We start from the raw sequence: 14,251 nt of genomic DNA, 5'->3' as shown, positions 1-14,251 counted from the left end.
GTACGCTCCTCTGGGGGAAAGGAAGAGAGAGAGATGATGGAGCTCACTAGCGGTGGCGGTGGCACTTGGAGAGGAAGAGAGGGAGACGACGAAGGGTGAAGGAGAGGGAGGGTGGTACAGTGCGGACGGGGAAGAAGATAGGGCATTATTCACCTTTTTATAGGGGCGTCAGCGCTGTGCGGGGCGCGAGCCGAGGCGCGGGGCGCGAAGTCCGCCTACGACGCGCGGTGGTGCGGCGCGGTGCAAGGCAGGGGCAGCGTCAGGTCAAGGGGGGAGAGAAGGAGAGGGAGAGAGAAAAAATAATTTATTTATTTATTTTTCCTGAGAACATGGGTGTGACAGCCGTCTCGTCCGGCGATCAATCGTTCTTTCTTTCCCTCTGCTTCGATCTCCAATTCTCCATTGTCCACCACCTGAGCACAACGACACCCTCGGGGAGAGGATGACGAGGGTGGTGGACGTCCTCTACCACTGCCGGAAGAAAATGAGCACAGGCTACCTCTCGACGTATCCCGATACGATGTTCGACTCGTACGAACAGCTGACCGAGGCATGGTCGCCGTACCACACCATCTACAAGGTATCGTTGTTCTCCCTCAATTTGTTCCATCAGTTTTTCGAAGCCACATTGTGTATCTAGAACTGAAAAGTCACCTTAGGTTTCATCAGTTGTTGTGATTTCTGATGCTTCAGTTGTTGTTGTGTACAGATTCAGGGGTCCTTCTTGATCAACATACACTAGAAGGGAATCAGAAAGGTCTTGATATGGTGTTTTGGATGACTGACTACTTCAGTAACCTTGTGAAGAACCTGATATAGAATTACACTATTCAGAGGCATTGGGAAGCAATGAATGAGGAGACCAATGGATTCAACGATGTCATGTACCAGCTGTATACTATAACGATAATCTTTGTATCATCATAGCTGTTGGAACCGAAGTTTCAGACAAAGTGGACCTTCGCTTATGAAGAATGTCGAAGGGTTCTTGGAGTGATACATGCTTGGGGTAAAACTGTTTCCGATCCCTCTCTCGGATACAGTATGGCCCTATTTATAGCCCGTACTTAACCACTCCACGCGTGGTTTACAGTTTCTACCCCTTACCTGCTACATTCTTGGAATATTCGGGGGTATTATGGTACAATCAAGCATATTTACATAATCACAACTCTACCCCGGGCAGTTAAAGTGGGCCCCGCTATCCAGTCATGATCTTCGGTCCCCGGAAATCCACCGAAGGCTTCTCCACTCCGACGCCACGAGCTGGTCTTTGGCTCCGAGTCGAAGACACACTGCTATCTTCGCCCATTTCAGTCAACAAAACTGTCAGTGTAGCCTTCAGCTTTCGGCTGAAGGCTCGCCACCACCTTCATCGACGCGGGAAGGCGGGACTGCGGGCACGCCTACAACCTTTGACCGAGAGTACTTCGCGATCTTCGCCTGCAGTCCCTGAAACAAACATGCAGTGACTAGAGTGCGAAGCCTCTGGCAGACTTCGAGCTATCCTATGAAGGGGAGGGCGAGAAAAAGCCGAAGTGTCGCTCAACCTAAGAGAAGGCGGCTCATTTCGCGCTAAAAAGTTGGGGGCTAAGAGTGTCTGCCCCCGCACCGAAGGAAAAACAAACCTTCGGAAGAAAAAGCTGAAGTGTCACTCGACCTAAAAGAAGGCGGCACACTTCGGGCTAAAAAGTCGGAGGCTAAGAGTGCCTGCCCCCTTACCGAAGGAAAAACAAACCTTTGGAAGAAAAAGCCGAAGTGTCGCTCAACCCAAGAAAAGGCGGCGCACTTCGTGCTAAAAAGTCGGGGGCTAAGAGTGCCTGCCCCCACACCGAAGGAAAAACCAACCTTCGGTTGAAAAACCAAAGTGTCGTTCAACCTAGAAGGCGGTGTATTTCTTAAAAGTCGGAGCCTAAGAGCGCCTCTCTAGCACTTCTCTAGCAGTCGTAGGTACCTACGGCAAAAAATCAGGGGGATACGGCGCTTTCCAATCTTAAAAATTCATCAATGCCGAAGCATTGCCCCAAATAAATAATCGAGAATGTCGTTCGCCAAAGAAGACTTCGCTCAAGTAAGCGTGAAAGTGTTCCTAACATCTGAAAACATTGAGAAATGCACCAAGGTCACTTCAAGCATGGTGCCGCCGAAGTATCAATGTAAACGCACAAAAAAGCGAAGTAACAATAATTGTAAAAGCACCTTTATTCCACAAAGCGATCAATGCCAGGACCAATAAAATCCTTATACCACCGACTAAAACCAAATTGAAAGACTATGCCTTGATTAGCATGAAAATGCATGGTTGGGTCCAGTAGGGACCCAACATAAGTCGAAGCCGAGAGAGATGCATGAAGGGCACCTTTGCCTTCGGTGTGTTCAGCCAATTACGAAGAGGGCTCGCGGCGGTAGCAAAGCTACGGCTGGCGAGGTGGAAGCCCGTCGTCGTCTTTAGGCTCAATCTTCGGTTCAATGAGCATAGGCGAACGCTGGATGTCTCCGCGCGCGATATGGCGCAAGTTGCGCTCAGCTCTGCGGTTAACTAAGGTCAAAGGGCTAAAAGATTTCCAAAATACTTTGGTCCTATTATTCATTGCATCGTATGCCTTACACTTCACCTGCCAATACCGCTTGAACTCAATATCTGGATGACGGCGGGGAAAGGGTTCCCAGCAAGACCCAAGACACAAAAAATTTATCCTCTTCATAGTAACGGGGACAGCCTCTTCAGCTACCTGCGCAGTGTCCGAAGGGAGGACCTGCGCAGGGAGCGCAAAAAGTCAAGAACATTTTGCAATAAATAAAATAGTATATATTACATCGTTAATGTATGCTACATTGCCCCAGGGTATAAGGAAATCTCAATAAACAAAATGATGCTTCGCGTTGAGTTGTCACACCTTCCCGGTTTCTTCGGCCGCCGCGGTTGTAGCTTTAGACGAAGGATCGTCCCTCGCCTTCGCCTGCAAAAGAAATATTTCTTCAAAGCGTACACGACCAGGAAGACAACAAAACTATTAGTATGAAGCAACGTACTCCCTGGCGGTTGATCTCCGCCTCTCGGAGGGTGAGCTCGTGGCCGTGTCTGCACCAATAATTGGTAGTAAACGATCGGGCGGTGGCCTTCGACGCCCTCATTACGGCCGAAGTAGACATGTCTGTGGGGTACCGGAAGGTGGACTTTTGGAGTGCAGTATGATGATCGCATCCCGTCATTTCAATCGACTGGACAAGGCTTCGGGCGGTGACCATCGTGTAGAAGTCGCCATATAACTGAGCGGCTGGGAGAAGGCTCCCACTGGTTTCATTAATCCAACTTATAAGACCGCCTAGCCCGACAATGTTGAGTGTTGGGGGCGTGGCCAAAGCACCAATCCCTTCGAAGGTGTTGCTGATGGCTTCGCATGCAGCGACGTCCTTCGGCTCTAGCTCCCCAAGCGCGTTTAAGGCATCTTCGGACAAAGCCTTCGCTTCGCTCAGCTCTTCTTGAGCTTTTAACCACGTGGTCGTGGGTTCGATCCCCACGGACGGTGCCAACTGTTGGAACCGAAGTTGCAGACAAGGTAGACCTTCGCTTATGGAGAATGTCGAAGGGTTCTTGGGGTGACACGTGCTTGGGGTCAAATAGGTCAGGTTACATTAGATACTCTACTGAGTGCACCTAGGATATTTTCCCTTTCGCAGGGCATCGGGACCTACCATCTTAGCGCAACGGGCCCTCTCCCTCTTCCTTGCCCTCTCGGCTTCCCGAGCCTGAGCCGCGGTATGGTCCTGCGTTGCCTTCCTCGTGCGCTCTTCTTCCTGCCGCTTCAGGCATAGTTCCTCTTGCTGTTGCTCGTACTCCTGGCGTGCATAAGCTTCCCTCCTCCACCGCATGATCATGTCGACCCACCACTTCTGGTCTTCATTTTGCTCAATGTCGAGCCATTCAATAAAGTCACATATCAGTGGAGGGGACTGAATAAATAGAACAAGATGAGATATTAGTAAAACAATGTGTGAAATTGGGAAAGATGTGGCTGATCTTTGTTGCTATACCGGTGGATACTCATACGGTCCATGTTGGGGCTTGTCGTATTGGTAGTTGGCACACATGAAGAAGGGCATCCCATAGGTGTAGGAGATGTCATGGGACTTGCGAAGCCTACAACGGTCACCACAGAAGCACATCGATGGTTCGACCCCTTGGGGGATGAAAATCCCCCAATGTTTCTTGGGTGGGCTTGATGGAGTTGAGGAAGATATTGCAGTTGAGAGAACTGAGAAATGAGTGGTGTGTCCATGTATGAAGGTTGGGTTATTTATGGTGGGGGAAGGCAGGAGCATTGGATTCCCTCTTGAAGAAAGGAGTGGGTGGAAGGGCTTAGAGTGGGGCATGAGCATTGGATTCCCTCTTGAAGAATGGAAAAGTTGTGGCATTGATGCTAGACAGAGATTCCATGTGTCAAGTTACATGTGTTGTCATTTAATTTTTGGTAAAAGCTGCTCCGTGTTGTCACTTCTTGTCTATAGCCTAGGCAAGGATAAATGTGTTGTCATTTCATGGTTAAAGTTGAGTGGTGCAGTTAATTCGTGTCTGCAGATTACGCCAAGACAAAGGTGATGTCGTTTAATGGTTAAAGTTCAGTTGTGTGGTCACTTCGTGACTAAAGTTAGACTCTCCACAGAGTTTACGAGTGGTCACTTAGTGTATAAGTAGTTTTGTAACAAATACTTTTCTAGGTCTGTCGTGAACGGTTCATATATGACCGAGGACGATAGAAAGTAGCGTGTGGTCACGTTGGATTAAGAAATGCAACTAGCGTGCGATCACATTAGAATAAGAAATGCAGTTACAACATGGTAAGTGGACCATAAAGATTACATACGTGCGAATATGTAAGAATAGATCACGAATTGAATATGTATATGTAAGTTACAGAAATAAATGTACAATCCTACTGCTGTCTCCCCCGCTGTCGTCGGCCGTTCTCCCCATCATGGTCCCGCTGCCGCTGCCGCTGGTTGGCCCTCACGTGGCCCCTAGAGTGGGTCAGGGCGTCGAGTGCACCGACCTGCCTGGTATGCCTTGTAGGGATCACTAGTGTCGAGGCCTCCTCCTAGGTGTGCTGTGTCCAAAGTGGAGCACTGGGTACCTGGGACTGCTGAGGACGTCGTAGTCTGGTGTGCCCCCAAAGAAGTCACGCACGAGGTCGAACGGGGGGTCTGACCCAGGCTCATCCTCCTGACTCAGGTATGAAGACTGAGAAGGATCCGCGGGCATCCATGTGTACTGGCTGGAGGGGCCTACGAACAGTTGAATGTATTAGATATGGAAAATGTGAAAATAAAAGTAGTTGTATAAAATGCACTATTGTACCTGTGTGGTATGCCTGTGCAGCAGCAAATGGCCAGGCGTGCGTGCCGTAGTACGGGTCGAACGGTGGTGGTGGGATCGGTAGCGGTGTAGCTGAAGATGGCCCGGCCTCATCATCGAATTAACCTGTGGACAATATTAGATGTACTATTGAATATATTAAATACGACAATGTAGTATCACCCAGTACCTGAGTGGCCTGCGAGTGGTGAGGGTGTCGGCACTGGGCTCGGTCTAGGTGGTAGCGTCGAGACGTGTGTAGACGCACCTAATATTTGTTTAAAATTAATGCACCAGTAAGAAACGAATATATTTAAACGCCGTACGTATGAAAAATCCATACCTATTGGGTCCGGGCCTGCAGGTCGTGGTATAGGGGACCGTGTGGGTGCCGACACCGATGGACGGCGATGCACATCAGACCTCCTGGATGACTCGGTGTGGACCCCACTCAACCTGGGAGGCGCTCCTGCGACGTCTACGGTGGACCGGCAAGAGGTAAGCTTCAAGGCCCACGCGGTCTTATCGAAACCCCACTTGACGAACCCCGCTACATCCGCCGCACTGAGGTGCACCCCTTGCCTGAGGCAGTCCATGGTACCAGCTGCGTCCTTATGGATATCATAAATGATATCGGCCTGTGGAAATAAACAAGAAATAAGAATTTCAGTTTATATTCATTGTTACGCTTGTATAAGGTACTGAAATGAGATGTAAATTATACATACCGCTAATACAGCGTCCTCGTTCCAATGGCTCGGGTCGGCCTCCGTAGTCTACGCGATGTGGGGCCAGACACCCTCTGGGGTGAAGGTGACCCGTGTATGTGTACGTGACACGTACCACCGTAGGTACTCCTTGAAGCTCCGCTCGTCGAACGAACGCGCCTCTTCCATGACATCCTGAAGGGCTCGGGCCCATGCTGAGACGTACGGGGCCAAGCGATCTGCCCAGAGTTTGCCACCCGGCTGTCCCTTGCGTGTATACCTGCAAGTGAACCACGTTAAATAGAATGACAGTAAAACGAATGTTATGAATTATTCACTTCATTATAGTTACCTGTGGACGCGCACTGGAACAGTGCGAATGTGGACGAGAGGGAAAGCCTAGTAGCGCCCGAATTGCCGCATGACGCAGTGCGGTGAGTACTCCTCGACATAGATGTCGAAGACAAGCGGTATCTTCGTAAGCCAGTATTCCTCGTCGTGGGTACACAACGGAGACATGCCCAAACCCACACGGCCTTGGATGGCCAAGAAGTTGTACGGCGTCCATACCACGTCGTCCGGACGAAGCCGGTCGAATTGCGACCAAAAAAGCTCATACGCGCTGTGAGCCTGCTCATGCGCTCAGTGTGGCTGTGTGAGAAATATAGTCAGAATTCAGAACAAAAACATGTGAGAAACATAGTCTGAATCCATAACAAAAACATGTGATAATTAAAGTATTAAAAAAAGAACGTACCCGACGTCGACACCACAGCGAGGCCATGGTAGGCGCGTCCTCCTCGGGCTCGCCGTACCATTTCTCAGGGTACGGGGAGCGGTTCACCACTGGCCGACCTATGGCGGAACGCTCATAGGACCACAGCTGCAGTAGTAGTGGGCACCCAGCAAAAGTGGCAAGTGGCTCCTTCTTCATGCACGCGTTGCACAGCGCCCGATATGTCGCAGCAAGGACAACAGATGCCCAACTGAATTGTGGTACCTCCTCGCCAACCGCATCCGCTATCAACCTCGCGTATAAAAGTAGCGACTTACCGGTGCTTCCACCGATTGTTGACCGTAAGTAGCTCTCTAGGGCCATGTGGTCGGAATACTCCTAACTCCGTCTGGTGTACGGTGGACAAGAAGCTGCGGTGTCTCTTATCCACTACAGGGTCGAGAAACTCGAGGGTCGGAGGGTGCGTCATATCTGCATTAAAACCATATGTACATTAATATATTGCAACATGTAGACAAGAACAATATATATTGAATGGAAATTTACATTGCAACTACATATACATGATTAATACGTACAGTCTATTACATGAAAATATGTTATAGTTACGTGAGCAGAACTGCATATTACATACACGTACGAGAAGTAACATAAATATATTGTGACATGTACTTACAAATGTAAGGTTAAAATGCAAGAGAGCGAAGTAGAAATATAACAACAAGATACGCTAAATACAATCACACTAGAACACGCTGTAATACTCACCTACACAACAGGTGCATTTTTAGGATAATACTTGTACGTGTGACCTGTTTCATTGCACTAGCTGCATCGCTTGACCCTTGGACCCACCTCGGATTCATCCATATCGTTGTGAATCCGGCGAGTTTGTCGACGACCTGATGTGTTCTTCATCTTTTTCAAATTAGGCACATAGATTCGTGAAGGACCTGGATTACTTGTAAATGTATCAACAATGCCGTAACATACAGCTCATGATTCCAGGTGTTCAGTATCTGATCCTTCATGAAGTACTTTGAAACATATTGTCTGGGAAGCATATTGTGCTCCGCACACGTAGCTATGACGTGTGTACAAGGTTTGTGAAGCAATTGTGGCTTCTAGCAAGTACAAATGCATGTCTCACTCCTAAGCACACACTCTTGCACATGCCACTCACGTCTTCCACCCCTGCGATCCTTATCCCGACACAGGACACTGAACATGTGCTCTGCAGTCCCCTCTTGATTAGCACGATGCATGTGTGCCTTGTTTGTGGCCTTCTCCATATACTCACATAGCATCCGTCCATAAAACATACGATTATCTTCCATTACCTTAGAAGCAGCTGCGTACCGATCAATAAAGTATTTACAAATCCCATGCAAAATACCTTCTACAATTCCAACGAGTGGGAGTGACCTCATACCTCGCATGACCTAGTTATAAACCTCAGCAAGATTTGTTGTCATTATTCCATACCTTGCCCCACCATTGTCGTTCAGCAAAGCCCATTTTTCATTTGGCTCATTACGTATCCACTGTGAAAAGCTCTTAATAGCTGACCCTGATCTCCTTACTATTTGAGGAGTATCTGTTGGGAAAGGTCCAAGAGCTATCGATTCATCACCTGTGGCTGCTACCTCAGTTGTCTGGTTCAGAGTTAGTTCGTCCAGTCTTGCCCATAGGGCATTGAACTTCCTTTGCTGGTTTTGACTGCACAATTTCTTGAAAAGCTGCATCAACTCTTTGTTTTTAAACTGTCTGTAGAAGTCCACACCCATATAGCGCATGCACCACCAGCTCTTCAAGTCGGGCCACTTTGCTGCAACACCCCGTCGAAAACTCCCATATTGCATATCCAGCAAATCCTGCAACAACCCTGCATGTCTATCATGAATCAGACACACATCTGGCCGGTCCAGAACAATAGCATGCTTCACCCGCTCAAGGAACCAATACCAGCTATCCCCATTCTCACTCTCCACGAAGGCAAACCCCAGTGGCAGGACTTGGTTGTTACCGTCGACCCCAATTGCAGAGAATATCTATCCTTTACACTTCCCAGCAAGGAATGTCCCGTCCAGATAAATGATGGGTCGACAGTACCGAAATACTTTGATGGTTGCAGCGAATGCAAAGAAAGAACGCTTTAATACTCGTTTCCCGTTGTACTCCACATTAGTCGAGGGGTAATGCTTGATGTCATAGTAACTTCTTGGGTTTCTTCCACATATTGTGGCTAATTGATGAGGTAGATTGTGATATGAATCTTCATATGTCCCGAACCTCATCTCTATAGCCTTCTGTTTCGCCCTCCATGCCTTCGCATAGTTTATTGTATACTATAACCTTTGCTCAATAGCACGGATTATTGATCGTGGCTCATACTTCAGGTTGTCCACAATCTCCCCATACATAACATTAGCAATAAAAGCAGATGACAGGTTTCAGTGAGCGAACTCTATTTCCTTAATGTGACAATTATGGTCCCTGACTATTAAGCACTGCTAGTAGTTTGCCCATTTCCCCCTGAATGCATGCACCCGACAAGGACATTCAGGCACCAAACACTTCACATCGTATTCCCTTTTACTGAACTTAACAACCTTGAACTGCCTCCGAAGAGACAGCGACCAGAATTTAACTGCATCAATAACAGCCTCTTTTGTAGGGTACATAGCACCCTGAGACACCTCATTCTCATGATACTCCCACGGTGTCCGATCAGCCTCACTAACCACCAGCTTTGAAAATTCCTGATCCCTCCACTCTACAGGAATAGGAGCATTACCCTCCTCATCGGATGAATCCTCATCGGCAACGGCTTCCTCCAGCTCTTGATCCTCCAACTCTATCTCTTCAATTATGCTAGGGATGTGCTCCCCCTCATCGGCTACACTCATCGGTTGCATCTCAGGAATATCCCCAACATCTGGCCTGGCCCCGACATTTACCGAGTCTAATTCATCTACCACTACCTCACTTGGTCCCGCTACTGCTTCCGCAGAGTTTATCTCTGTTTGATCTTTCTGGTACGCCTCAGCTAACAAAATCAGAGGCAGCCCACGTTCACATGATATATCTACATACTGCCTCCAAGTAGATGTCGCTTCGATCGGGATGAGCTTGCCAAAGTATCCCTAACTAGCACGGCTGAGGACAACTTTCAACTTAAGATCATGTTGCTGCGGATCCAGTTGAAAATACCGCATCAGCCACTTGCACACACCCACAATGGTCCTCTCATTGGCTTTACTAAGACCCTTGACGATATGACGAAACCCAGACAAATCTATACCATTAGGACCATAACTAATTTCACCCTCACCATAATATATCTGAAAATATAATTTATCTGCCATCCCTAGAAACATCCATAAATATAACCAATGTTAAGACCGGCAATCTATATTTTTGATTATCGGAACTAAAAAAATTACCGACACCGATTACTGCCTAACAATAGATTCTTCAATAATACTCCTAACAAACTAACCTACAATTATTACTCTGTACAATCTACATATTCAAAACTACCATACTAAAAATACTACTATGTATTTAATAGCTATCCTACCATGCCAGAATTAATATTGACAATATACTACTAAATACAGCATTTTCTAAACCCTAAACCCTATGTCATACTGTTAAACCATAGGCCATACAGTGCTAAACCCTATATCATACAGTACTACCCTAACCAAACTAACCTACAATTATTACTCTATACAATCTACATATTCGAAACTACCATACTAAAAATACTATTATGTATTTAATTGATATCCTACTATGTAGTAATTAATATTAACAATATTCTACTAAATACAGGATTTTCTAAACCCTAGGTCACACCGCTAAACCCTAGGTCATACAGTGTGAAACCCTATGTCATACAATACTACTTTACTTATTAACAACAATATAAGTGTAAAAGAAATTACTGAAAAATGCTCTTCAAATTCGCCGATAAAAACAGCATGGCTTCGCCGTGCTCTCTTACTCTCCTCTCCTCTCTTCTTCAAACTTCTCTTTTTTCGGATTAAAATGAGGATTTTCCCCCCATTTTTCACCTTTTATATAGAGAAGGGAAGTGGGGGGCGGGGTTGGCTCCTTACCGTCCCCTGAGAGGGCGCTTAGACCCCTTGCCACCCTCTCAGGGGCGGGCACGCGGGAAGCCCCTACCCGCCCTCGCCTTCTCAACGGGCGGTTAGGCCATCCACTCTCTCAGAGGGCGGTTAGGATTCCTTACCGCCCTCTGAAAGCAGCCCTCTCAGGGAGCGGCAGACGCTTACTTTTGTAATTCTTGCCACGAGAAATCTATTTATTTAAATTTTTAATCGAATAAATATAAAAATAAGAAAATTCCCCGTTCTCTCGTGTGGTCTGGCCATGGCCCAGCCCTAGCGTGTGCTGAAGGCCGCAAGATGCGCCTCCAAGGCCCAGCTCTGGGTGGCCCAAACCGATGGACGGTGACTTTTCTGGTCTATCCTAGTATACTAGTATACTCTTATTCCTACCAACCCAACTACGTTCTTTTTTCTTTTCTTAAAAAAGGTATGTTGCTGTGAAAGAGAAATGAGAGTTTCGCTAAGAGAAGTGTACACTGCCTTAAGAAAAAGAAAAGGAGCATGCGGCCAGTGAGTGGCCCAGCCGTGTCATACGTGGAGAAACCGCTACTATCACATATAGTTCACGATCATTAAAAAAATAATTATAAGATAAGATATACATATAATACTAAAAATCTCTAAAAGATATAATCAAATCTTTTAAAAGATCAAGATGGACCTTTATTCGGTTGGGAACTCTAGGTTTCCTAACACTCTCCATTCATCACTTCTTATAAAATATATGTTTTATTAAAACTCCCTAAAAACTCAGTAGAAAAAAATAGAAGAAAGAGTACATAGCTCACGACATGATCACACGAATTACCTCGTTAAAAACCTTAATATGAGAAATTTCAGAAAAACTCATTTAAGAAAAAAGTATAATCTACCTAAAATGCTTCATATAATCTTCATAGTGAACTTTGGGCACTTAATCTTCTTGACTAAAAATTTAATTCCTTGTATCGATATTATGTGAAAATTCTCCCACTGAAATATGCAACTCTTTAAGCCTTATCATCCCAATATCATAAACACATCTTTTAAAATTAGATACAGGGAGAGACTCAGTGAATCACATGATTTTATATGTATTACTTTTATTTCATTCATTTTATGTAATTCATGAGCATAAAAGAACTTAGGGTTGATATGCTTCATTAAGTTGTTTTTCACATATCCTGATTACACTTTGTGTAACACATGCAATATTATCTTTATGGATAATGGTGGGGGTGTTAATAGTGTTCAAACCATATGATTGACCACTCTTCTGATCCATGCACATTCTCATGCGGCTTTATATAAAGCTATTATTTTCGAGTGATTCGGCGAAGTAGATACAAGATTTTGATTTGACGATTTCTAAAAAATTGTAGTTCCACCACATAGGAAAACATAACTAGTATGTGATTTCGTTGAATGCGGGTTAGATAGATACCTAGCATCTGCGTATCCAATCAGACTTAGGTCCTAATTTTTTCTGTAGAACAGATACGTATCTTTGCTACCTTGCAAATAATGTAGAATATTCTTCACGCCCTTCCAATACTTTTTAGTAGGCTCTGCATTGTATTGAGAATTACGGTCCTAATACTTCATCTATCTCTTCTCTAGGTCTATAGGGATCTTAATCTGCTTGTAATGATCTTTCGATCATGGAGGTTTTAGAGGGAAATGATTTTTTCAGAACCAAACTACTCTAACACCTTTTGAGTGTAGTTTGACTGATGTACAAAAATTTCATCTATCACATACTCTAGCTGCATGCCTAAATCATTCATTTCAAATTCATACTTCAAGTACAAGCTTGCTTCTTCTATTTCTTCTTCTATATCGATGATATTCAGATCATCTTCATATGCAAAAATCCATTCTAGGACCTGACTATTTCAACCTATATAGTGACTTCTTCAATTATATGCTATAAAGGCGTATATTTCTTCTATCCTGATTCGACAATGGTATTCCTTTAGGTACATTCATATAAATGTTTGAATCAAGACCCCCATAAAGATATGTGATCACAACATCCATCAATTTCATTTTCAACTCTAGGTTAACTGCTATTAAAATTAAATATCTAAAGGTAATTCCACCCATCACCAGGGAATATATTTCTTTATAATCAATGTCTGGTCATTGAGTGAAACCTTATAGCACTAGTCGTGCTTTGTACCTCACAATTTCATTACTTTCATTCCTCTTATGAACAAAAAATCCATTTGTATCCTACTAGTTTGGTGAGGAGAGGTGTATAGCATACTGGCCTAAAAACCTCTATTTTGTTTAGGGACAACAGTTCAGCTGTTATTGTCTTTTACCAGTCTTCCCAAAATCTGACCTCATTCTACATTCAATGAGCAATGCATGCTCATGCTCATGGTCTATAACTGTGGTAATTCTATTTGCGAAGTATATATCAACTATTGTGGTTGTTCTGTTCTAAGATTCCCCTAAATTCACATAGTTCATTGCTATTTCATAATGGATTGAACTTTCAGGTGCTTCTTTATCTTGCTCTTCATAATTTCTTTCAGGTATACTTCCATGTGCTTCTTCATTATTTCTTATTGTTGGAACAAGGCCCTTATGTTTATTAGCATCGATTTCTATTTCAGCGCGTGCATTTTCGCTGGTTTCTTCCTGTGTGGGAAGATTCAAATCTAGTATGCCTATTTCATGAGGTTCCATACCATCGTCAGGTCTCAACTGGTTCCCCTTCTTTTTCCTTGGGGTATTTTTGTGATCGGCTATGGTAAGCTCTAATTTCCTACTTTCGCCAGACGTCTCCGGCTATTTGAGACTTGAGAAACCGAATTTTTTATCCTTTATTTTTTTCGGAGTTCCTAGGACAAGATGAGAGATACCTTCTTTTGGTACTTCCACCCTCTCTAGTGAATTGCGTGCAGGCACATGTGACTTAGTCACACTCTTGAAATCACAAAAATAATGAGGCATGTCGTTTGTTAATTTATGTAAAATGATAATTTTCTATACTTCATCATTTGCTTCAGTAGTAAGAGGATCATGTGCCGCAATTCCTTCTGCCTGGTATATAATTTTTTGACATTTTTCATCCAAGGGTATATTTCCTCCCTTTAATGATGGAAAATTATTTTCATCAAAAATGCAGTCAGCAAAGCGGGTCGTATGCAAAGTCACATAGCGGTTTGCTGTGGCGGCGGTATTGGCACATAAACCATCATCCAAATTTGTGTAAATGGGAAATTTTAAAATTTCCCCTTGCACTAGTTGCATAGGTGAATGGATGTTATAGTGAATGGTCTATAATTAATAAGAGCTGCTGCATATAAGACTGCATGTCCTTAAC

Source organism: Phragmites australis, chromosome 4 (assembly GCF_958298935.1).
Source record: "Phragmites australis chromosome 4, lpPhrAust1.1, whole genome shotgun sequence".
In the NCBI taxonomy this organism is placed as follows: Eukaryota; Viridiplantae; Streptophyta; class Magnoliopsida; order Poales; family Poaceae; genus Phragmites; species Phragmites australis.
Note: the sequence above shows the minus strand (reverse complement) of the source record.